The sequence below is a fragment of the Mustela lutreola genome, chromosome 2 (assembly GCF_030435805.1).
Source record: "Mustela lutreola isolate mMusLut2 chromosome 2, mMusLut2.pri, whole genome shotgun sequence".
NCBI classification, from domain to species: domain Eukaryota; kingdom Metazoa; phylum Chordata; class Mammalia; order Carnivora; family Mustelidae; genus Mustela; species Mustela lutreola.
In genome coordinates this window covers 126,586,236-126,612,862 of record NC_081291.1, presented here as the reverse complement: position 1 = coordinate 126,612,862, position 26,627 = coordinate 126,586,236, and the positions used below count along the sequence as shown (strand labels likewise).

Genomic DNA, 26,627 nt, shown 5'->3' with positions numbered 1-26,627 from the left:
TTAGGTCCTGATGCAGTTTTTCTTTATCTTTACCTGTATAATCAGAAGACCAAATAATTTGGAGTCAGCTGGATTTGGTTTTAAGTCTAGACTGCTGTTTTATAGCTGTGAGACTTAGATATTTAACTTTTTAAAAATCTCGATTTTGTTACCTCTAATATGAATATAATAGGGTTAACCTGTTATGTTACTCATGAAAATTAGGCAAGGTAATACATGTGAAACAACTGAGAGAGTGCCTGGGATATAGAAGTATTCAGTAAACACTTTGCCATAGGCATTGATGTGCTCCTAAGTCTTTACAAATCCATAAGTCACTCCTTAATAAAGATGCAGTGTGTGAAAAGCCTCTTTCTAAACAAAAAGTGGAAACTATTCTCAATTTTTTTCTTTCTTTTTTTTTTTTTTTAAGATTTTATTTATTTATTTGACAGAGAGAGAGAGAGAGAGAGAGATCACAAGTAGGCAGAGAGGCAGGCAAGAAAGAGGCGGAAGCAGGCTCCTTGAGCAGAGAGCCCAATGTGGGGCTCAGTCCTGGGACCCCGGGACCATGATCTGAGCCAGAGGCAGAGACTTAACCCACTGAGCCACCCAGGCACCCCAAGTATTCTCAATTTCTTATCTAGGGTATTTGGAGTGCATTTCTGGCTTACTTTTTTTTTTTTTTTTCCTTTTTTTTAATGTCATGGCAGTCCTCAAATTTCTGTCACTTTTGCCTCGTCTGTATAACTTGGTTTCCACCTTTGTATCTTGATTCATATTCTCCACTGTCTCTAAACCCTATTCTGAATCAGGGTAAGCAGCTGGTTTCTATACCTGTTTACTTAACTGTCATTGACATTCACAGACACTCCATCTCATCCTTTGAGGCTGCTTTTCATACCTCTTCAAACTAGATTGATTATATAAAATCCTTCCATAGCTAACTAACTTGACTTCGTCATTATTATGGTTTACAAACACTTGATATCATTGTCTACCTGTGAGATTTTAGCTTTTTCCTCTCCTAGTCCATTATCACCTTTGTTATTGATATTGATGTAAATAGGGTCAGTGTTTCATTGATACACTGTATCTGTCATCAGGATGTTGACCAGCCATTTCTCTTTCATTGACTTCAATGAAAGCCAATGAAAGAGCCTTTCATTGATGGTTACTGGCTAAATCTCGTATTATTTACTTAAAAAATTTCAGGTGATTTCGATAGCCCTACCTCACACTATATACAAAACTTAATTTAAAATAGATTAGATACCTAAATAAAAGAGCTAAAACCATAGAACTCTTGGAAAAAAACACATAAAAATAATAATTTTGAGATCTGCAGTGTTTTTTGAGATATGACACGGAAAGCACAAACAACAAAAGAAAGGATAGGTTACATCAACATTTAAATTTTTTTTAAAGATTTTATTTATTGGGGCGCCTGGGTGGCTCAGTTGTTTAAGTGACTGCCTTCGGCTCAGGTCATGATCCTGGAGTCCGGGATCAAGTCCCACATCGGGCTCCCTACTCGGCAGGGAGTCTGCTTCTCCGGCTGACCTCTCTCCTTTCGTGCTCTCTCTCTCTCAAATAAATAAATAAAATCATTTAAAAAAATAAAAAAAAAAGATTTTATTTATTTTATAGAGAGAGAGACCATATGCAGGGGAGTGGCAGAGGGAGAGGGAGAAACAGGACTGGGGAGAGAGAAGCAGACTCCCAGTTGAGCAGGGAGGCTGACAGGGGGCTTGATCCCAGGACCCTGAGATCATTACCTGAGCCAAAGGCAGTTGCTTAACTGACTGGACCATTTAGGTGCCCCAATATTTAAAACTTTTGGCTAGCAATTATACCATCAAAATACTGAAAAAAAAAAAAAGATCCATGTTAAGGGAGAATATATTTTCAAATTATATATTCAAAATGGGACATATCTAGAATATATAAATAATTCCTATAACTCAGTACTAAAAAAAGACAACTAAAAATGGGCAAAAAGTCTGAATAAACAGTTCACCAGAAAAGATATACAAGAGTAGCCAGTAAGCGTATGAAAAGATGCTCAAAATCATTAGACATTAGGAAAATGCAATTCAAAATCAAGTAACATACTACTTTATACCCACTAGAATGACTAATTAAAAAGTCAGATAAACAAAATGTGTTGATGAGGTTGTAGAGAAATTGGAATCCTCAGAGGCTGATAAGGGGAATACAAACGGGTACAGCTGTTTCGGAAACAGTTTGGCATTTCCTTCAGTTATTCAATATTATCTTTCCATATGACCTGGGAATTCACATGCTAACAGTATATTTAAGAGAAATGAAAACATGTCCATCTACACAAAGACTTGTACAAGAATGTTCATAGCAGTATTATTTGTAATAGCCTAAAAGTAGAAATAATCCCTTTGTTTATCAGCTGATGAATGGATAAATAAAATCTTGTGTATACATTGTAATATTATTTGGCATTAAAGAAATGAATGAATTATATGATCTATTCTACTACATGGATGAACCTTGACAATTTTATAGTAAGTCAAAGAAGCCAGTCAGTCACAAAAGAACACATACTGTGTGATTTCATTTATATGAAATGTTCAGAATTGGTAATTCTCTATAGAGACAGAAAACAGATTATTGGTTTACTAGGGCTGGAAGAGGGGGAGAAAAGGAATATGAGTTCTTTTGGGAAGGATGGAAATGTTCTCAAATGACTGTTATGATTGTTGAATAATTCTGTGAATTTTACATTGAATCATATACTTCAAGTGGGTAATTTTACTTTATGTGAATTGTCTTGATGATCTTTTTTAAAAAAGTCAAGAATCCTTGGTTTCAAGTTTGGAGGAAAGGGGCAGTCTATAATTTTCAATAATGTGGAGAGTATAGAGGAGGAAAGCTTAGACAAATTGAAAATAATCGAATGAATTAAATAAGTAAGGGGGGAATGTTAGCTTCTGTCTGATGGGTGGAGAGCCTTTCTATTCAGAGAAAACACCTTTGAGAATCCTTTTTTGAGTTTCTCAGTGAGTAAAGTGGAAGTTGTGTTTTTATTTCATTATTAGTAAAAATAAGCTGGCCAGTTTATTTATTAACTGGCCAGTTAATCTCTTCATACTTTACACTTATGCTTATAAAATAGTTAGTGCAACCTCTAATCTTTTTTTCCCCACCTCCAGACTTAATTAAAATTTGAAATGGGTTTTGCATTATGAAAGGAAAAGGAGAGTTATGTACTTTAAAAGTATCTTATAGGTATGTAAAATACTTATATTTCCCAGGGCTATTGTCAACCAGAATGAGTAAACCATTCTCTGGGAGCACTTAGGCATAAAAGATGAATCAACCATATAAGAACATTGAGACACTGTCTTGTAAGAAATTACTTGTAGAATGGGGTTTTGCTTCGAAGAATTATTTTTATCAGTTTTGTGTGATTGGTATACTCTCAGAAAGCATATTATGAACCTCTGATCACCATAACCTGTGTTAATATTGCTGGTGTTCTTTTTTCAACTCTGTATCATTTTTCACCATTATATCAATTACCGAATCTTGTATCTGTTGTCCATGATTATATAGCCATCTGCCCCATGCTCTACTATGCTCTCCAGTACCTTTTGACTATGTAACAGTAGCAGTCGGAGCAGAAGTTGTAAATCTTAGAAGCTTCCAGTAGTCAAAGTACACTCTTAGACTTAAGCTGTTCATTAACATAGTTATGTAAAAAAAAAAAAAACCAAACCCAAATGTGTACTTTATACTCTTAAATATTTCATATTGATGGTACTCTTTAAATAATTTATCATGATAATTGTAAACTGTTGCATATTGACAGTTGTTTTTTGATGTCACCTCATTTGTTTTTCTTCAACATGTATACTATGTTTAAATAAATTAATGTCAATTTAATGTATAGCCGATATCCTCAAGAATTAGTCTCAGCTGGTAATTTTACATAGATGTCCCTTCTAAATGATTCTTTTTGTCCTTCATATTGTCCTACCATATCCTATAGTCTTGTGTTATAATAGTCCATGATTATTCCTCAAAGGGAATGTTTATATGAGTCATTGTCTTTCAACATATTTTCCCAAAACTTTTGATCATTAAACTCTGTATCAAATGTATAAAAGCACTTTTATCAGAAGAAATGTACTTTTTTCTTTTTTTATTAGTATATGTAAATATATTAATACATATTCTTATATATAAATATATTTAAAGGCTTATTCATTTGAGAGAGAGAGAGAGCGCATGCAGGGGATGGGGAGAAGGAGAGAGAATCTCAGGTAGACTCCATGCTGAGCATGGAGCCCATCAGCTTGATCTCACCACCCTGAGATCAGGACCTGAGATGAAACCAGGAGTGAGGTGCTTAACTGACTGTGCCACCTAGGCAGCCCAAAGAACTCTTTTTCAAATGCATGTTTCTTCAAAGACCATCTAATTGTCTTGAGTCTGTTGTTACTTGGTGTATTTAAAATACAGATATAATGACGTATACTTTTTTAAATTTACTAGTTCAGAATACCTGGACACCATTTAGTAAATGAAAAATTACATGTTTTGAGTTTTGTCATTGAATCTGTATCCAAGGCAATTTTCATAAATTAACATATAAGTCCTATAACCTGTTTTGGTAAGTTTGAATTTTCTAGAACTAATTTTCAAGAAAATAAAGACTGCTGGAATATTCAGCATTGCTGAAAGTAATTTTGGAGTAGCAAAGGGCATGAGGGATACCTAACATAGGTATTTTTGTGTGCTGAAAGCAACATTCATGTGCATTCACAAATCCAAAAGCAGTCTGTCTTCAGAGAATGGGTGAAATTTGTCTAAGAAGTCTGGAAGGTTCATGGTTTTCAGCTGTACAAACATTTCCAAACTCAAACTGAATTTGCATTAATCTCTTCATTTAAATAAATGTTCTTGTGTTATTTCTAGGCCACCTTTGACAGCGCCAATTGCAGCAAAATAAGACAAGGTAGAATCAGAGTCTTTGGGCTTGTGGAGTTGCAGAGGGATTGAATCCAACCACTTCCTTTCCCAGGTGAAGAATTGAAGTATGCATTATTTAAGTACTAAGTACAGGGCAAATTCAATGGTTAATGGCTGAGCCAGGACTAAAATCAGTCCATTTGTTCTTTCAACTTTGCTGTAACAGTTGAGTTTCAAAAGCATAGTTAGACACCTTAGGGATTTTTCCTTAATAAAATGTTTTAAAGGTAATAAAAACTACTCTGAAAAAATATGGTTCATTATTTAGAAACAAAAGGCTGAAAACATAACTGAAACACAACTTTTTATGTGTGAAGATAGATACTATGCGCTGAATTGTATGTGCCCTGCCCCCGCAAAAAAAAAAAAAAAAAAAAAAAGATTCTGTTGAAGGTGTAACCCCCAGTACCATAGAACATGTCCTTATTTGGTATAGCATCTTCACAGAGGTGATTAGATTAAAACAGCGGTCATTAGGGTGGGCCCTAATCCAATATGACTGACATCCTTATAAATTTGGACATAGACAGAAGAAAGACCATGTCAAGACAGAGAAGATAGCCATCTGTAAGCCAAGGAGAGAGGCTTTAGACAACTGTAAAGTTAAAGTTCTTGTAATTGTTTTTAACAAATACCTTTGGGAAAAAGGCTTTTCCCACTGTGTGAGATATGATTTAGGTCAAATACAGAGGAGCTTGAAGTGGGTCTTCTAGGAACCACAAAATGGGTCATATCATGACATTGCCCTGGGAATGAGAGTTTGAAGATACTCCAGACCCATGCTGCTTTTTTTTAGAGGTGGCCTGTCTTCTGGTATTCACCACAAATGTGGGCTCTTAGTTTTCAACTAATGGGAGAAAGGAGTAGGGCAAATTCAGATTCCACAAGGATCACTGTTTTTACTGAAATCTGTTATTTTTCTTGAATAAACACTCCTCAAAATGCTGCCAGCCTTTGGTTTTCTGAGTTTTGAAAAAGTTGATTCTAACAATTTTGCCAGCTCTCGTTGGTTTTATGTAAGAGAGAGTTTTTAGATATTCTTACTCTGATTTTCACTGATGTCACACCATTTCATGAATTTCGTGTAACATGTATTTAATATCTTTTAATGCAGCATGTTTCCTAATTTCCCTGTTACTCCTCCATTGAGCCATGGGGAAATTAGAAGTATGCATATTTTGGAGATTCTAGATGTCTTTTTGGTACTGATTTTTAAATCATTCGTGTTATGTTCAGGTTATATGTTTAGCTTCAGTCTGTATGTTTCATTAAATATTGTTTTAAATGTATTGCTAGAAATATGGACAAAATATACTTAATTGGAAAGGAAATAATTGGGGGAGGGGAGACAAGTAAGGTTTTTTTTTGCAGTTTTTGCCTAAGCCATGAAGGAGTGGTAGCTTCTATTCCAAATAGAAAATGTGTCAGGGAGAGTGTTTTATGGAGTATGGTTACAGTATATGCTAAAATTTGAGAGAATTAAAAAAAAAAAAAAAAGCAGGCTGACATGGAGAACTTGACAAGGTCTCTAAGCAGGGTATTTAAAAGAGCCTGTAGGAGATGTAATGGGTTGCTGCACACGAGAATGGAAAGGACACCAAATTTTAATTACCAAAAACCTTATATTTTAAGGTAAAAATCTGAGTTTACTTGAATGTAGGAAGCTACTAATAGGTTTCAAGCAAGAGTGAGAAATGATTAGATTTACTTTTTAGAAAACTAATTCTTATGTCATATGAAGGAACAGCTAGAATGGGAACAGTTAAAGGTAGGGAGAGCTGTGAGTTCTGGCTCAAACTGATAAGGGCCTGTAAGAACGGAATGACAGTAGGAATAAGGATGATGTAAATTTGAGATGTTTATGAGATGTATTTGGGTATCCTTATTCAGTAGATCTTTTAAGTAAGGGAGAGGAAAGTTTAGTAAACTTTCTGGATTGGGGACTGGATAAATTATCTTGCTCCTAATCCCAATAGTTAATATAGGGAAAGAAGCAGGTTTTGCAGGGAAAACACTTTATTTAGATTTGAGATGGAGAATTTACTTTGTACAAACTCACGTTCACTCCAGTGGCAGCTTGCCTCAGTCAGCAGTATGTTATTAGACCCCAAAGACTACTGTTAAATCATTTAAAATGCTAAAAGTTAATGTAATAGTGTTATTAATTTGAGAGATTCTTATTAGTTAGCCAAAATATCTTATATAGATAAGTGATATCTGTATCTATGTTTATATATCTATATCTATCTATCTATCTATCTATCTGTATATATATGGCAGCAATACTGAGAGAAAGTCTTATTAATTTATTGAATTTGTAAAACCCTGGCGTCTACTTTTAAATTCAGAGCTATTTTGGAATAACTGGAAGATTGATCAGTATATATGGAGTTTCTCAAGGAAAGCTAGATTTAAAAAATTGCCTTAGTATATTCACAAGAGAGACGATTCTTAAGTATGAATTTTTCATTTGGGAATGGTCAGGGTGGCCATTTGTTAGATAGTTCTATACATCAGTTCAGTTCAACAAACATTTGCCGAGCATCAAGTATACACAAGACAGTATAAGTTACTGCATAGCTTTGTCCTTGAAACACTTATATTCTCAAAACCTTCTGTATCTTCTAATTTCTTCCTTGAGTGTTCTGGCAGACTGTTCAGTTTCTGAAATGCCAGTAGGGCATGAGCTACTGGTGTCAGATATCGATCCGCTTGCAAGGGCTGCCAGAACGCAGATATCACACAGGTTGTGTTTGGCACTTTGACAGGAAGGGCAGTATAAATGGACTGACAGAGAGTTTATTGAGTGGTTACACAGGGGATATTGAATATTTTAGAAAATCTGGGATTAGGGATTGCAGCTGTCTGTCTTTTTCTGCTGCAGTTAAGATTTTTTAATACTTAATAAGAGACAACTTGGTGTGATAGCAAAAACAAATAGCTGGGGCTTGAGAGATCCCGTCTCCAATTTAGTACTTGTGAGCTGTGATTCAGTGTCAATGGAACTGTTTCCCCATCCATTAAATGAAGTAATTGAACTAGATGATAAGTGGTTCTTCTCTATGTATGCACAAAACCCTGCTTACAATTTCAAGAAGTTCATAGAATCACTGAGGTGTAACCACGGTCTACAGATTTGTGAGCATAGTTACTCTGTGACCTCTTCGGGCCTTTCCAGCTCTGACATTTTCTGATTGTATGATGTTTGTGTTCTTGAACCTCAGTGATACTTTCTTTTGGTTCAGCAGCTGTTGGCAGGAAGACGTGGCCCCTCTGGCTCTTTTAAGGTGGCTAATGAATAGTCAGCAGGCAAGCTGTTGATTTGTTCCATAACCTCATTAGATATCTCTCAGTGTTTCTCAGCTCAGTGTCTGTGCCCACTGTCTCTACTACCTGAAATTTTCTCATTTGATATAGTATAAAAATATTGAACACTCTTGAAGCACTAAAAATGCCAAGAAGAAAATGTAACTTCCATTAGCAATTTGGCTTTCTCCATATTGACATTAGATGTTGATAATATTTGACTCATTTCTTGGCTATTTGCATGATCATCAAACTGTAAAGATTTATTTTTCCTTTGCCTTGATTGTGGGACAGAGATTTCTCTCTTCATGTTTAAGGTATGTATTCATTGATCTCAGCTGATTATGTATATTATATATACATATATAAATATAAATATATACATATATAAACATATACCCCAACACATGTACATATTCATTGATGCCAACTTATACTGTGTGTGTGCATATGTGTGTGTATGTATGTATGTGTGTATATTTATTATATATATCAATATAGGTACATTTTTTTTTAAAGATTTTATTTATTTATTTAACAGAGAGAGAGAGAGAGAGAGAGAGAGAGAGAGACAGTGAGAGAGGGAACACAAGCAAGGGGAGTGGGAGAGGGAGAAGCAGGCTTCCAGCTGAGCAGGGAGCACGATGCGGGACTTGATCCCAGAATCCCGGGATCATGACCCGAGCCAAAGGCAGACGCCCAACGACTGAGCCACCCAGGCGCTCAATACAGGTACATCTTAAAATTGGGTAAAGGAAAGGATTATTTGGCCATCTGTATATTTAGATGGGATCTCTTCAGTATTCAAGGTTGGAATTATTAATGTTTTAAATGTCCTCTGTTAAAAAAGTGTTAAATTCTAGTTTTCATCTCAGCTTATTCCTGTGGTTGACCTTGATGAGATCAGCTACAGTTGTTATTTTGATGGATACTGTAATAATAGAATAATTAAATTACATGCAATCCAAATTGTGTTAAAATACTTCCATTACTGTTCTTCTTTACCTTCATAAAGTTCCAATTCTTGTGGAACTCCTCAAGGGCTATAATAATTGTAAAAAGTTAAGCATGAGTCTGTTGGTATTAAAATTTAGACTGAATATGTTCTTTAATGAATTAATTATCCTAAGTAATCAAAATAATGAGACCAGCATACAGATGCATTCTCTGTCCTAGCCCCATTATTTAACTATTCTCTTACTTTCTCATGAATAAAAAAGTGAATTATTTATTAAAGCTATTTATAAAAACCTATACTTTCAGATTCTTTTCTAGAGTCTTTTCTTAACATTTTATCATTTTGCCAAAATATTGTAATATTTTGGAAGTGTAGATGATATGCACATAGGTAATACCTTTCAGAATAATTTCCTTCTCTTTACTTTTGAAGGGGCATATCATTACTATATATTCACCTTATATTTATATTGACATCTGTCCAGTCCTTGAACGTTTGTCAGTAGGTCCTAAAAGGAAAAGATTTTTCTTTGTAACTGAATTATCATTTTATTTTATTTTTATCATATTTATTTATTTATTTTAAAGATTTTGTTTATTTGACAGAGCGAGAGCACAGCCAAAGGGACTGCAGGCACAGAGAGAGGGAGAAGCAGGCTCCCCACTGAACAGGGAGTCTGTTGTGGGTCTCCATCCCAGGACCCTGGGATCATGACTTGAGCTGAAGGCAGATGCTTAACCATCTTGAGCCACAGAGGCATCCCTATCTTGTTTTCTTAATGTTACTGTTTACATGTAGTTTAGAAGTTTCTTCCTTTGGAAAGCTATTTTTCCCTTACCCTGCATTGTTTCTTACCCACAACTCATTAGGTATGCCTCCTCCTTGGTCACAGTATGCCTTGAACACACCTCTGCATATCTTTATTATTGTACCTGCCACATCTTTTGAACGTCAGCTTCAAAATGCCTGTCTTCCCCACGAGACCATGATGTCCTTGATGTTGGTGACTCATTTTTATTTATCTTGTTATCTTAGTACCTGGCACAGACTGTTTAACACTCAATAAGTATTTTTCGAATGAATAAATAATAGTTCCATTCCTTGCTGATTGCTTGTGATGATTATGAAAACTAGAGGACTTCAGTTAAAATAAATGACAATGTATGGGATTCTAACATTTTTCAGTGCTAGAGTGTTTTATGTCAAAATCTGAAAGATGAGCTTGGCAAAAAGTATCTTTGGAATGAAAATGAACATTTTTTAAAAAAGATTTATTTATTTGAGAAAGAGAGTATGCAAGCAGGGGGATGGGCAGAAAAAAAATCCTCAAGCCGACTCCCAGTTTAGCACAGAGCCTGACTTGGGGCTCAATCTCAGGACCCCAAGATCATGACCTGAGCCAAATCAAGAGTTGGCCCTCTTGCTGACTGAGCCTCTCAGGTGCCTGAAAATGAACATTTTCAATGCACATGTGTTTAGTGGTTCAAGTGAAAAATCACTGAATACTAACATTTTAGAGGCTTTTTTTCTTTTTTATCTTTTAGAGCATTATTGAGGTATAATTGACTTACAATAAGGTATATATATATCAAGTATGCTTGATATAAGTTTGTAAAGTTTTGACATGTAAATATACCAGTGGAGTCATCACTACATTACAGGGAACATATCCATTAGGCCCCAAAGTTTCCTTGTGCTTGTTTATAATACCTCCTTCCTGCCCCTGCCCCTACCCCTGCCTTCATTTTCTGGGAAAGCACTGATCTCCTTTCTATTATTATATATTAGTTTTCATTTTCTATAATTTTATGTAAATAGGTCATATGGTATGTGCTATCTTTGCTTCTTTAAGCGTAGTTTAGGGATTCGTTTGTATTGTGTGTATTAATAGTTCATTTTCTTCTTTGTCGAGAATATTCCATTATATGAATGTGCTACAATTTACTTCCCTATTGATAAACATTTGAGATCTAGTTTTTGGCTCTTATAAATAAAGCTGCTGTGAACATTCATATACAAGATTATATCTGGACTTATGCCTTCATTTCTTTTGGGGAATATCTAGATGTGGAATATCTGGACTATATGGGAGGTATATGTATAACTTTTTAAGAAACTGCCAAACTGTTTTCCAAAGTGGTTGTATCATTTACATTCCAATCAGCAGTACATGAGATTTTCAGGTCTTCCAGTTTCTGTGGGCAGGCTTTTTAAATTTTACCCATTCTGATAGAAATATAATGGTATATCTTTGTAGTTTTAATGTGCATTTCTCTTATGACTAATGATGTTAAGTATCTTTTGCTTATTGCTGTCATATATATATTTATTAGTGATGTGCTTGTCTTAATCTTTTGCCAAATTTTCAAGGATTTTTTTGTTGAGTTGTGAGAGTTCGTCACGTGTTCTAGATACAAATTTTTTATCATATAGGTGACTTGCAGATATATTTTCCTAGTCTGTGGCTTGTCTTTTCATTCTTTTTGACAGGGTCTTTCTAATAGAAGTTTTAAATTTTGATGAAATTGAATTTGTCATTTTGTTCTTTTGTGGATTATGCTTTATCAGTATCATACTAAGAAGTCTTTGTTTATACAAAGCTCACAGAAGTTTTCTTTTATGCATTATTCTAAAAGTTTTAATATTTTAGAATTTAGGTCTACGATCCATTACGAGTAATTTTTATATGTGGATTAAAGCATGGATCAACTGTCTTTTGTTTGTTTGTATATTGATTTTCAATTGTTCCAGCATCAGTTTTTTTAAATTTCAAGGTTTTATTTAAATTCAAGTTCATTAATGTATATGGTAAATTGGTTTCATGTTCAAAATTTAGTGATTTATCCCTTACATACAACACCCAGTGCTCATCACAACAATCTGGCACCAATTGTTAAAAACTGAATTATCTTTTTTCCTTATAAAAAAATCAATTGTAAAAAAAAAAAAAAAAATCAATTGTCCATATATATGTGTGTCTTTTTGGAATATCTATTTTGTTCCATTGATCTATTTGCCTATCTCTGTCTGAGCCAGACCTACAACTTTGTTCTTTTTCAAAATTGTTTTGCTTAAATTAGGCCCTTCACATTTCTACATGAGTTTTAGACTCAGCTTTCAATTAAATACAAAAATCTGGCTAGGATCTTGTTTGGGATATGTTGAATTATATCAATTTGGGGAAAATTGACATCTTAACACAATTATGTTTTCTGACCTATGAACAAGGTATGCCTCTTTGTTTACAGATATCTTCTTTAATTTATGCACTATTTTAAGTTTTTATTTCATAAGTCTTATACTTTTGTCATTAATTTTCTAAATATTTCATATTTTTATGTGTTTTAAGGCATTATTTTATGAATTTGTATTTCTAATGATTCATTGCTAGTTTATAGAAATATAATTTATTTTTATATATTTTATGTTGGTCTCAGATCTTATAACATTCTAATAACCTCATTATTTCTAGTTTTTTGTTGTAGATCTCATTGGATTATCTATATAGATTTTCATATCCTGTAAGATTATTTGCAAAGGCAGTTTTAATTCTTCCTTTCTAATCTGATGCCTTTTATTTATTTTAAACTCCTCATCCCTCTCTACATACTACACACATACACACATACACACACACCTGCTCTTGCTAAAATCTCTAGTTGTATATAAGTGATGACAAACATCTTTATGTTTTTCCTGATCTTAGGAAGAAAATGTTCATTCTTTCACCACTAAGTATACTGTTAAATGGAGGTTTGTTTGTTTGTTTGTTTGTTTTTGGTAAATGCCAACAATCCTCTTCTATTCCCATGTGCTAAGAATTTTTAGCGTGAGTGGATAAGGGATTTTGTCATGTGATTTTTTTGTGTCCATTGAAATGATCATCTGTTTCTTTTTCCAGTCTGAAATATTATGAATTGTAGTAATTACTGTTTAATTGTTAAGCCAGCAGTGTATTTCTGGGATAAATGAATGAACCCCACTTGATCGTCATATATTGTTGGATTTTGTTGGCCTAAATTTTGTTTTGAATTTTTGCATTTATTTACCTGAGGGCATATTGGCCTTGATTATCTTTTTCTTGCAGCATAATAATAGTAGAGTAATGATAGCCTTATAGAATGAGCTGGGTAAGGGGTGTCTGGGTGGCTCAGTGGATTAAGCCTCTGCCTTCAGCTCAGGTCATGATCTCAGGGTCCTGGAATCGAGCCCTGTATCAGGCTCTCTGCTCAGTGGGGAGCCTGCTTCCACCTCCCTCTCTCTGCCTGCCTCTCTGCCTACCTGTGATCTCTGTCTGTCAAATAAATAAATAAAATCTTAAAAAAAAAAGAATAGAATGAGCTGGGAAATATTCCTTCTCCTCACTTTTCTGTAAGGTTTTGTTTGGGGTTGAGATTATTCCTTCCTTAAGTATTTAGGGGACTTTTCTCTTTTTCTTATTTTTTTAAGATTTTATTTATTTATTTGTCAGAGAGAGAGAGAGGGCGAGAGCGAGCACAGGCAGACAGAGTGGCAGGCAGAGGCAGAGGGAGAAGGAGGCTCCCTGCGGAGCAAGGAGCCCGATGTGGGACTCGATCCCAGGATGCTGGGATCATGACCTGAGCCGAAGGCAGCTGCTTAACCAGCTGAGCCACCCAGGCATCCCTACGGGACTTTTCTAATGAAGCCATCTGGATCTGGATTTTTACTTGAGGGTAGGTGTTAGCTACAAATTCAGTTTCTCTAAAAGTTAATAAATGGCTATTTCTCCTCCTTCTCCTTCGCCTCCTCCTCCTCCATCCATCCTCCTCTTTCCCATCCCCCCTCCTCTCCCTACCCCCTCTTCCTCCTCCGTCTATTTCTTTTTGTTATTTAAGGAAGGGTGAGATGGGGTTGGGGGTTGGCAGAGGGAGAGAGAGAATCTTAAGCAGGCTTAAACCTTTTAAATTAAAGGTTATCTATTAAAGGACAGATATTTTGTGATCATGCTGAGTTTAATTAATTTGGTTTAGTTTCATATTACAGCTTAAGAAGAAAATTAGAAAAGCTTAAGAGAAGGTTGCTTGTTTTTCCTCTGGAGCAGTGTGGAAGACTTTACTGCATGCTTAAGATCAGTGTTTTCCTCTCCATTCATTTTCCATGCCATCTTGAAAGTAGACATATGTAACTGAAATGCACTGTCTGATTTGCAAAGTATATATGCGTTAATTTCAAGTTTATCATGCCGAAAGAGCATTGTTCTAAATTATTATTTATTATTTTTGTTATAAAAATTTAATACTTACAATTGATGTCAAATTTATAGTCTGGCAATTCTTTTTTCTTCCTGTTTTTGAGTTTTTAATAAGATTGTTTTCTAAAAACCTGTCTTACAAATTTTTTTTTAAATATTCTCTTTAAAAACAAATAGAAATTAAGACATAAACTTACCTTAATACAACTGGTTTAAAATTAGCCAAATTCAGTCAAAGTCAACCAAAAGTTCTGCACTTAGCAGTAGCAGTTGATCTTTTCTTTTCCCAAAGATAGAGTCAGTGAAGACAGCTGCTGAACGAGATGGATGAAGATTATAAGCCACTACATTGTATAGCTTCCCTGAGTAAGGCACCTACTTCTTTGGTAGCCATTTGCTGGACAGTGATAACAAAAGAATAGATGTCAGCTCCGGGCATTATGGTTTCTCAGGAACTCTGGGGTTGGGTGGATGTATGTGCTGTCTAGATGGTAAGGAGTCTCTGGAAACAGCAGATCTTCCAGCAACCAGTTAGCAATTCTGTAGTCATCTTGCTCATTGATGGAAATGTTTGTCAACTTCAGGTACAAGTGCACAATGCTTTATGAGTGAAGGAAAAGTACAGGCCATTCACCTATCTAGGGAATACTTATTCCCTTAGGTGTATGAAAGTATATACTTCCCCAAATCTAGCTGTTCTCTGGCATAGCAGAGAGACCCCCTTTCTCTTTCTCAGGACAGCTGATAGCACCATATGGGACTTGGTGTAAAGTACCATTGCCACCAAACTTCATTACTAATGTGTATAGGCTGTTAAAACTCTAAGGCCTGTGAGCGCTGGCAGTCACAACCCTTATGATATTGTCATGACAGAGCCTTGCTATGTGTGGCTCAGCCCAGAAATTTCACTAGGGTGCCAGTCAGTTTGTTTGTAAACATTTTTTTTTTTTTTTTTTTTTTTTTGGATATGTATAGGTAGAAGAGTCTAGGAAACAGACTGGGAAAAACTGGTTAGAGAGGTAAGAGGAGAAAGAGAAAAAGTTATTCTAAAACCAGGAGAGAGCTGTAGAAGAGGTGGGATTGACCAGGAGCATTAAATACTGTAGGAGGTCAAGTAAGACAATGAAAACCTGGCCTTTAAACTTAGAAACTTAGAAGTCATTTAAATGATCTTAGCAAGAGTAATTTCAATAGTGTAGTTGAAGTAGCAGCAAATTGTAAAAGGTCCCAGGATGCAAAAGGGGATGTGGAAACAGGAAGCATGAACAACTCTTATAGGAGGCAATTCGTAGGAAGGGAAGAAGTAAGCACAAATTAAAGGTAGGATTTTTATTACAAAGGGAGAAATGTGAACATATTTGTGTGATGCTGTAGGATGGATCCAGTTGAGAGGAAGTTGATGAGGCAGGAAAGAAAAGATCATTGAGAATATAAAGACCTTGAGTGATTGAGAGCAAATGGTATTTAAAGAACAGATGGGAGACCAGCCTAAGGTAGAAGTTTTTTCCTTTAGGGCATGAGGAAAAGATGGCACAATTATAGATAAATCTATCTCCGGGGAAACGAGGGTGAGAAAGATTCTCCCTGATAGAACTATGAGGAACTATCTGCTGAAGGAGAAGAGGTTAGGGAAAGGATACGATACCTGGAGAGTGTAAAGGACATTAGGGAGAGTCACTAAAGGCAGTAGAAAAGGTAGCCTAATCAAAGGGTAGCTCAGTGGCCATGGGAGCTTAGCTCAGGTGAGAGGCAGTGTATTTTTAGCATGATGTTCTACATTAATCTTTAGGAATCTGGGCACATGAGCATAGGAGGCAAATAAAGTTCTGAGAAAGGTTTTCAGTTAGCAGGGCTGGAGCAGAGGGAATGGATTCTGACAAGAATTTTGTTGAAATGATGTACCATAAAGTCTAGATTAGATCAGAAGGAATTTTGACAGGGACATGGTAGGGCTGGGGGTGCGTGTGGGGGTGATGACCCGCAAGAAAGTAGAGATGGTCAGAGCATCAGAAACTTCAGTGAGTCTCAAGATCAAATGTATCAGGAGGAATGGAGTGAGATTTTTGGAATGAGGAGGGCTGTAATCACTTGGGAATTTAAGCTGTTTCCGGGGATGGTGGCCAGGCTGTGACCCTGGGAATGGACTGGCTGAAGATGATCAAATGTTCAGGCTGTTGAAGATAAGAAGCTCAGAGTTGAGATGTCTTACAAATATTTAGAGCTGTAACTTAAGAAGCTAAAATTACTTTTTAAATGAATTTTTTATTTATCCAGAGCCATAGGGGTTTGTTTCTTCCCACAACTCAGCAAAAGTGTTGGTGGGATCACATTGGTGAATATCTCTTTTTTAACTTTGGCCTGTTAAGTATTATTTAATCAACAATGTTGCTATGCAGAAATGTCCATGGTTGTTCTCAGTAGGGTTGTTCTCAGTAGGTGAGACAAATAAATCTAAAAATGCCACTTGATCATGGCGTAGGATTCTTTTAATGTATTGTTGAACTTGTTCTGCTAATATTTTGTTGAAGACTTTTGCATCTATGTTCATCAAAGATCTTGCTCTCTTCCCTCTTTCCCACCCCTCCCCTCCTCTCGTCTCCCCTTCCCTTCTTTCTTTTTTTTGTATCCTTGTCTGGTTTTGATATTAGGATAATGCTGGCCTTATAAAATGAGTTTGGAAGCATTCTCTCCTCTCCAGTGTTTTGGAAGAGTTTGAGAAGGACAGGGATTAATTCTTCCTTGAATCTTCAGTGTCATTCACCAGTGAAACCTTCTGGGCCTGGGCTTTTGTTCATTGGAGGTTTTTGAATATTGAGCCAGTCTCCTTACTAGAAATGGGCCTATCCAAAAATGTGTTATAGCCAAACCAAGATAAAAAACATGCTATAAACTATTCTTTGGCCTAAGAACCAAGCAGATATATGATTAGAGCTTTTTTGTTTTTAAACATAATGGAATTAAACAAAATATGGATAAATTATACTTTGCTCCTTTCTCTTTGCTCATATATATATATATATATATATATATATATATATATATTTTTTTTTTTTTTTTTAAGAGAGGGAGAGAGACAAACAGGCTCCATGCCCAGTGTAGAACCCAGTATAGGGCTTGATTTCACAACCCTGAGATCATGACATGAGCCGAAATCAAGAGTCAGACACTTAACCAACTGAGTCGCCTAGGCACCCTTGCTGATTTTTTTTTTAATTTCCCGTTTATGGCAAGGGATCTCTGAAGGATGTTCATATTCAAAATTCATGCAGAATCATTCACATGTCAAGGGCAGAGATAAAGGAATGTGGCTAAGGACAGACAGCAGAGGATGGGTGGGTGTAATTATGGAGCTTCGCAGGTCCAAATCTGGGCCAGCAGGCTTGAAGCCCAGGAGAACTAATGCTGCAGATAAAGCCTGAAGGCAGTCTGCTGAATTCCTTCTTGATCTGGGAGGCTGATCTTCTTTGTTCTACTCAGGTCTTAAGTTGAGTGGGTGAGAGCCACAGCAAAACCAGTGGCCAGGTCTTTATGGTTACTTCCTTCAGGTCCTTATGCTTATAAATTTCATGAACACAAGGACTCCTTCCATACCCGACTTCTCACACATGTGACACCTGGAAAGATGCTAGATTGCATTTGGTCATGATTCATTTATGCCATGTACCTTTGGCATAAAATCTCTAAAATCTCTATTTTCACATATTCTTCTGCCTCAGGTCTTCTGCAGCATGGGTGTCCACCTCATCTATGCTGAACAATTTTGAACATAGAGGAATCCCCAAGTCAGTGATTCTTAAGTGTAATTCATACAGCAATATCAGCTTCACTTGTGACTTGTTCAAAGACAAAAATATTTTTTCTTTTTAACTGCTCAAATTTTTTTCCTGCTACCCTGACTACCTGAAGCACTTCTTCTTGAAATGCCATTGTATACATTTAGTAAATGTATTATGATAACTTATATAGCATTTTTGATACACCATTATTTATGGTCATTTGGTCATATCCCAAATCTTTTTTCTTAGCTCCATTTTTCATTAGTAAATAATTTTCATGCCTATTACTAGGTATTACTATGTATATATAGTATATTTTATTGTTTTGAATAAGGGAACCTGTTAATTGGGGAGAATAATAATTTTTCCAAAGTCTCAGTAGCATGTTATGCTTTTCTAAGTGTTGTACACAAGTCTGAGGCACTCAACAGACTTAATATAAATAAATAATTTTGGTATTTTTCATATGTTCAGAAAACTTTGACAGTGTATGAGGGGTGGTATGGTCATTGAAAAGCAAGGGAAATTAAGGGAAAATGAATGCCAAAGCAGCTGTGACAGAAGTTTCTTGAGCTTGATCACCTCTTTCTATGCTATTTAATTCTGGTGCTACTTAAATGTAAGCACTCTTGTCCATTTCACAAATCTTCATTGCCATCGTTATATTCAGAGGCAGAGTGCTATGACTTAGTTTCCGTTAATATAGTCATTTTAGCATTGAGCTTGTCTGCATTATAAAGTGAGGGTTACATGATAGAGCTACATTCAAGAGGGAAGACTGAAGTCCAGAGAAATCTTTGGCCTTGGGTGAGATTTCCTAACTTTATTTCTGCTAATGATTTCTGGCATAGTCTCATGAATAAAACAAGGCACCTAGATGCTTTTCTTAAAAAAAGAAAAAGGTGGAGTACAAGGGAATAAGGAAGTATTTAGCACGCCTAATCTGTCCGATTTCTAAAAATTGATGGAGTTGTAGGGCATTGAGGACATGTAGGGCATGAGGCTTTGACTCTGACCCCTCAGGTGGTATGCCTCCGTTCTATAGCAGTACCAAGGAGGTCTGATATATTCTGTCCACATAAGGACTTTTCAGATGCTGTGAATAATCCTTGATATGTTTTTCTTAAGGAAATCTAACCATAACTTAACTATTTATGTTTTCCTTTCCCTTACCTCAGTCAATGATACAAACAAACAAAAATTAGTTACTAAAACCATTTATCCTAAGGGATAGGTAATATTAATTTTTTATTTGGTTCCGTTTACCTCATTGATAAGAAATGTAATTGTCCAAATTACTTTTGCTTCAAAAATGCCTTTTTGGAATTTTAATTTAATAATTAGACTACTTAAAATAAAAAAAAAACAAGATTTATGCTTATTTCCCTTAATACTGAAAATGCTATTTTAAAAAGAATGCAGTTTTGAACAAACGAAATTATCTTGAATTGATGAACATTTATGGATTGTCTTGTAATGTAAGAACAACAAAACTGCCTTCAAAAATTTAATAGTTTTATAGGAATAAAAAGATTTCCAAGTTTTGACTCAGCATTTTCCTTTTATTATTAGAATATAAAGTACTTCTCTTGTAGTAGGCCTTCTAACAGAGTGTATGCCATCTATGTTTCCTATTACTTACTGCTGGGATGAATGATTGTATGCTATTTTATCTTTCAGTTTTCAGTATTTTCTTTGGAAGAGTCAAATCAGCAATTTTCAAAATATAAATAATGAATTTTGATGTTATTTTTCAAAGATAGGAAATTTTAGAGGTAGGTTTCTCTGTAACTTTTGCACCAAAAGCTGTTACCTTAATGCATAGCAAATCTGGTCTTTCTTTTTCAGTGTTACTGGCTTTTATAGAAGAGCAAGCCAGACTGTTTCACTTTTTGCTTGAAATGGGGCCTGCCTGGTAGGACAAGAGTAGACCTACTTTTAATCTTTGGTACCTTGTTATTTATGTCTCTAGAGCTTTAAAGAAATAAAGAAAGGAAAGGAGAAGTCTCTTCCTCTTCTCCCATTTCCTCCTACTTTTCTTTTTTTTTCCCCTTTTTATTCCCACTTCAGTAGCTGGTAGAAAAAACAAGGTTCTTATTATCAACTATTTGCTATTTGATAGTCTTTTCGCTATTCGTATTTATCACAGAAAAACATTTTGTTAAGCATTTTTATTATCTATCTATCTATTTATTTATTTAATTTTTTGAGTGCACGCATGCATGAGTGTACTTGCATGCGCATGTGTGAGGGGCGCGGGAAGGACCCAAGGGAGAAGGGGAGAGAGAATCTTAAGCAGTCTCTCCACCCAGCACAGAGCCTGACGCAGGGTTCGATTTCATGACCCTGAGATCATGACCTGAGATGAAATCAAGAGGTGGACATTTATTAAGGCACCCCTTATTAAATGTGCTTATTAAAACATCTAAAAATTCATTAATTAATTCATTATATTTAAAATGATTTTACCATCTTTGTTATTTTGCCTTTATTATTTGTATTAAAATAACTTATTTTATCTTAATCTTCTTAAAACTTCAGCCTATACTATATATTGCACAGATTAATAAAGATGGATATTTGATTTTATCATTTTACTAGTCCTCTTTCTTAAAAAGTTTAGATTAGAAACTTCACCTCTTTTTTTTTTTTTTAAAGATTTTATTTATTTATTTGAGAGATAACACTAGAGAGTGAGAGCAAGCACAAGGAAGGCGGTGGAGGGAGAGGGAGACTCTTCAGGTCTCCATCCCAAGACCTGGGATCATCACAAGATGCTTAACACTAGAATACTGTAGTCAGTTAAAGGAAGCTCTTTGCCATGCAGCTCTTCAGTCAATTTGCATGTTTTGCCAGTGGCTAGACCAAAAAAATCAGTAAACAGTCTCATTTATATCAAAATTATATTGTGAGGTAAATATAATGTTCTATGGTGAAATAGTGTATAACTCAGTTTTGTTTAGGGGAACAAAACATTTTACTACACAATTTTACAAGACCCCAAATTCAGATGTTCTGGGGGAGAGTAGCAATTTAATTTTCCTTTTAAATAATATGTTAATGACACACATAAAGAATTTAGGGAAGAACTTAATGGTTATCCTAGCAAATAGTTGCCCTAGTTTGGTATTCCAGCTTGATACTACCCTAGGTGCAACTGGATACTAATGACCTAATCAAAATAAGTTAGGGGAGTTGGTGATTGAAGTAGGCATTTCTTAGTTTTTTCAGATTAGAGTTGACTTGTCTATTAAATCCCCACTCCAGCTACCCATTTAAACATTGTCTTTTGATTTAAGGAGTATTTCCAAACTCAGATTTGTTCTGTGATTTCCTATATTCCATATATAATATTCTTAATGTTTAAAATGAATTTTCTTTCCTCTTTTACTTGAGGGAATAACAGCTTACCTATTTAGTGCTCACTATAAGCTCATTAGTGAATAACATGCTGAAAAGAGATTCAGAAAGAGTATGGATAGAAGTGGTCATCATCAGACTACTGGCATTGGTTTTATGGAGGTAAAGAAGGAGGAAGGATGCATCAAAAATAGTTGCCATCTACCTAAGATTAGCTCTTAATTCATTAATAGTAGTACAAGTTTATTTCCAACCCATGTCACTGGACATCTCTGTATAAAGAAGTGTTTTCTGTTCTCACAAATATTTTCTTTAATCCCAGCAAACAGTCTCATAAAGGCATGAAGTTGTCAAAGAAGAATCAGTCCAAACCATCTCCACTCAGGAAATGTTTCCAAGTGTATAAATTGGTCATAACATCAACTCTATATACAGAAGCCAGCACTTAAAAAATTTTTAAAATATAGTATAGGTCATTACTGTTATCCAAACAGTCTGATTACGTATCTTCAGCTGATAAGTTGTCTCCAATTGAGATCCATTTTGTAACCTAATATTATGGAGTGAGGGGGGAAATCCCTTTGTAAAAATTCTCCACTACTATCTCCATAATCTCTACTTCACTGAGTTTCATCCAAGTGCGAAAATGAAAAATTATAACCTGCCAAGCATCAGTGGCAGAGTGAAATGAAAAAATTGTGAGTTAATAACAGTGATGCCTCAAAAAAATTTCCTGGCCAATTTAACATTGCTTCATCCAAGGTCACTTCCCAGAGCTGATTATTTTTAGTAATTTGCAGATGAGACCATTCTACCTTGGTCATGGTTAGTGAAGATCAAGAAAATGCCAGAGAAGGTTTAAGACTCAAGGTTATCTGTCTTTCTCAAATAAGATGCAAACCACAGTTCCACTTTATTTTTTTAAGACCCAGTAGAAAATAATTTTCAATGAAAAGAACCTTATAAGATCTTTTATTGTAGATACAAAGTCACAATGTAAAACACGAGGGGTAAGGATAGCAGAAGGACACTATTTAGTAGATCCTTAGGTAGAATTTCATGTGGCAAAGTAATCCTCAAGATATTTTCCTAGGATTTTTAGTCTAATGCTTAAAAAAACAACCTACCGTGGATTGTATTTTGTGTAAACATTGATTTACATGTCTAGAAATTTGCAGAAAATTTTCATTACTTTTTCTTGCTCATTTTGAAATTTGAAGTTACATTATAATCATTTAAAGTCTTATTTTTTTACACATAAATAATTCAGATATTATAGACAGATATAAAAAAGAAAGCTTTCCTTTAATTTTGCTATGACAGATATAAAAAAGAAAGCTTTCCTTTAATTTTGCTGTTCACTGATAACTTTTATTGATTTTTAGTGTAACTTTCCAGACCTGTATATCTCTGTGTGTAGGTAAGGAGAGAAAAAGATGAGTAAGAAGATAGGTTTTTTTTTTTTTTTTTTAAGATTTTATTTATTTGACAGACAGAAATGACAAGTAGGCAGAGAGGCAGGCAGAGAGAGAGGAGGAAGCAGGCTTCCTGCTGAGCAGAGAGCCCAATGCGGGGCTCTATCCCCGGGCCCTAGGATCATGACCTGAGCCGAAGGCAGAGGCTTTAACCTAATGAGCCACACAGGCGCCCGATAGGGTTTTTTTTTCTTTTCTTTTTAAAGATTTTATTTATTTGTGTGTGAGAGAGAGAGAGAGAGCGCACAAGCCAGGGGAGTGGCAGGTAGAGGGAAAAGCAGGCTTCTTGCTGAGCAAGGACCTGAGCCAAAGGCAGATGCTTAACCAACTGAGCCTTGCATGTATCCTAGAAGATAGATTTTTTTGTTTTAAATGAGCTCACAAAGAAGGCATACTCATATTTTACCTAGCACCTCACCCTGGGTATCTTTCTATGTCAATAATTACTGGTTGCATTTTTATTTTTGATGGCTTCAGATTGCGTTTGTATCATCTAATATTGATGGACATTTAGAATAGCTTTCTACCATATAAATAAATCTGAAATAAATACAACTTCTTATATATATTAGATTATAAAATAATCTGATTTGTTAGATCACCATGAGAGATTGTGGACTCTGAGAAACAAACTGAGGGTTTTGGAGGGGCGGGAGGTGAGGGGGTTGGGTGAGCCTGGTGGTGGGTATTAAGGAGGGCACGTATTGCATGGAGCACTGGGTATGGTGCATAAACAATGAATTTTGGAACACACACACACACAAAATTAAAAAAATAAAAAGATTGATCTGATTTAAAACTGAAATGATGACGATGTAGACATATGACGCTTACTGCAAAATGTTCTCTAGAAAAATGGAAGTATGTTCTTCCAGTAGCACTTCATTGTTACAAGGGTATTCTTTAGTTAGGTAGGTGAACTTTGATATCTCAGTATTGTTTTTGTATATTTATTAGTGATGTTGAGTATATTTTCAAATATTTAGTAGCCATTGCACTTTTTGTGAATTTCTTGTTCATTTCTTGCCTTCTCCCCCATTAGTATAATCTTTTTCTTATGACTGTTTAATAATAAATATATTTTTAAAGGATATTATTAGTCTTATCTCAACTATTTAATTTTTTTCCTATATTGTCAATTCTAATTTTATTTGTATTTCCTCCAGTATCTTCTGTCTGTAGAGCCATGCTTACAAAAGCTTGTCCAAGATGAAGCTATATGACTAATTACTTAAAATTTTCCTCTGTTACTTTTTTATGTTTAATGTTTAATCCATAAGGAATTTGATCTTAGGTATGATTTGAGACAAGAGTCTTGCTTATTTTATTCCCAGATAGCTAGGCTATTGACATAATACCACTTCATGAATAGCCCAGCCTTCCCTATTGATTTAGAATGCCTCAGTTGTCATAATGCATGTTTATCACTGCCTTCTGAGGTGTTTTAGGCATTCCATGATGTGCTCTTAGGGAATGTTGTTCAAGATCTGGAAAACTAAGTAACTGGCATTCTCTTCTTACCTTCCTTATATCTTCACTGAAATATCTGTGAATTTTTTCTAATTCTTTCCATATTTTAATGCAGTTTCTTTTTTTTACTGAGATACAGTTGACCTATAGTGATTTGATATTTGTAAATATTGTAGAATTATCACACTAACTCTAGTTAAATTCCATTATCATATGTAGTTACAGATGTGCAGTTTCTTCTTAATTTTTGAATATGAACTTTATTGAAGTACAATAAGTGTACGTACTGTATAATATATATAATCAATAAATTTGTTTATGCCGTGACTACATTCAAGATAGAGAATGTTTCCCTTACCACAACAAACCTCCATCTGGCCTTTGTAGTTGATCCTTTTTCTCTACTGCTGGCCTCTGACAACTATTGGTCTGCTTTCTACACATAGTTTTTTTCTAAGAGTTTATATAAATCAAGCAATGTAACAGGTAGTCTTTTATGTCTGTTTTTTCCACTCAGCATTATATTTGTGAGATTCATCCATGTTGTTTGTGCTTGAGTAGTTTATTCCTTTTTAATCATGTGTAGTATTCAATTATATAGATATACTACAATTTGTTTATCCACTTACAAATATCTGGGCATCATGAATATAGCTGAGTTTCTGGCTATCATCAGTATAGTTACTATGAACATTCTTATACAGGTCCATGTATAGACATAAGTTTTATCTCTCTAGAATAAATACCTAAGACTGGGATTACTGGGTTGAATTGTGTGTATGTGATTTTTATAAGAAACTGCCAAATGGTTTTCTTAAGTGTCTGTACCATTTTTCTTTCACATGAGCAATATATGAGAATTGTAATTGTTTTATATGCTTGCCAGTACTTAGTAGGATCAGTCTCTTTAATTTTGCCATTCCACTGGGTGAGTAGTGGTATCTCATTTGTGGTTTTAGTTTGCATTTCTTTAATGGCTAATGTCCTTTGCATTTCAATAGAACTTATAGAAGCAGTTTACCAACTTCTACAAAAAAACCTGCTAAAATCTTAATTTTGATTTTGTTGAATAAATTTGGAGATAGTTGACAATGAATAACATTGAACCTGTTTATGAATATGGTTTATGTTTTTATTAATTTTAGTCTTTAATTTGTTTCAACAAAGTTTTATAGTTGGCGGAGTATGTTTTACAAAATTGAAAATATTATCCGTACATGTTTCATATTTTGATGTTTTTTGCAGACACACTAAAATTTAAATCTCTAATTTTTATTGCTCGTGTAAAAATACAATCAACTTTTGTATATTTAGTTTATCCTATATATTTGTTAATTCATTTATTAGTTCTAATAGTTTTGTGTAGATTTCTCAGGATTTTCCACATGAACTTTTTTCAAAAGATTTTATTTATTTGACGGAGAGAGAGATCACAAGCAGGCAGAGAGAGAAGGGGAAGCAGACTCCCTGCTGAGCAGAGAGCTTGATGTGGGGCTGGATCCCAGGACCCTGAGATCAAGACTGAGCTGAAGGCAATGGCTTAACCCGATGAACCAACCATGTGCCCCCCTTTTTTTGTTTTGGAAAAAAAAAATTTTCTTCTTTCTTTTCAAATTGTATGCCTTTATTTCTTGTTTTTGCTTTATTTTATTAGTTTAGATGTTCAGTACAGTATTGATGTATACATGGTAAAAGCAGTTGCCACTTTTTTGTTTTTGATCTTAAAGGGAAAGCATTCAGCGTTTTCATTATTTCACCATATAAGAATGATATTAGCTATAGGTTTTTCAAAGATGCCATATTAGTCTGCTTGGACTGCCATAATCAAATACCACAGATTGGATGGCTCAAACAGCAGAAATGTATTTTCTCATAGATCTGCAGGATAGGAGTCCAACATCAAGGTGCTGTTAGATTTGGTTTCTGGTGAGGGCTCTTTTCCTGGCTTGCAGATGGCTGTTTTCTTGCTATGTCCTCACTTGGCCTCGTCTCTGTCCAAGGGGCCAGGCAGAGAGACAGAGAGGGAAGGGAGGAGGAATGAATAGAAGGAGGGAGTGAGGAGGGGAAGGGAAAAAGAGAGA

General features: G+C 35.1%; 1 protein-coding gene across 4 annotated transcripts in view; it reads left to right on the top strand.

The window, feature by feature from the left end:
• The window catches only part of NAALADL2 (N-acetylated alpha-linked acidic dipeptidase like 2), a 1,363,661-nt gene that overhangs the window by 49,926 nt on the left and 1,287,108 nt on the right, over nt 1–26,627 (top strand). The window contains exon 1 of one of the 4 annotated variants that reach the window (XM_059163441.1): nt 4,942–5,041. The exons of the other annotated variants lie outside the window; for them this stretch is intronic. The gene's annotated coding sequence lies outside the window, so the exon portion shown is untranslated. Of the gene's footprint in view, nt 1–4,941; nt 5,042–26,627 lie in introns of those variants that run through there. 4 annotated transcript variants of the gene reach the window in all.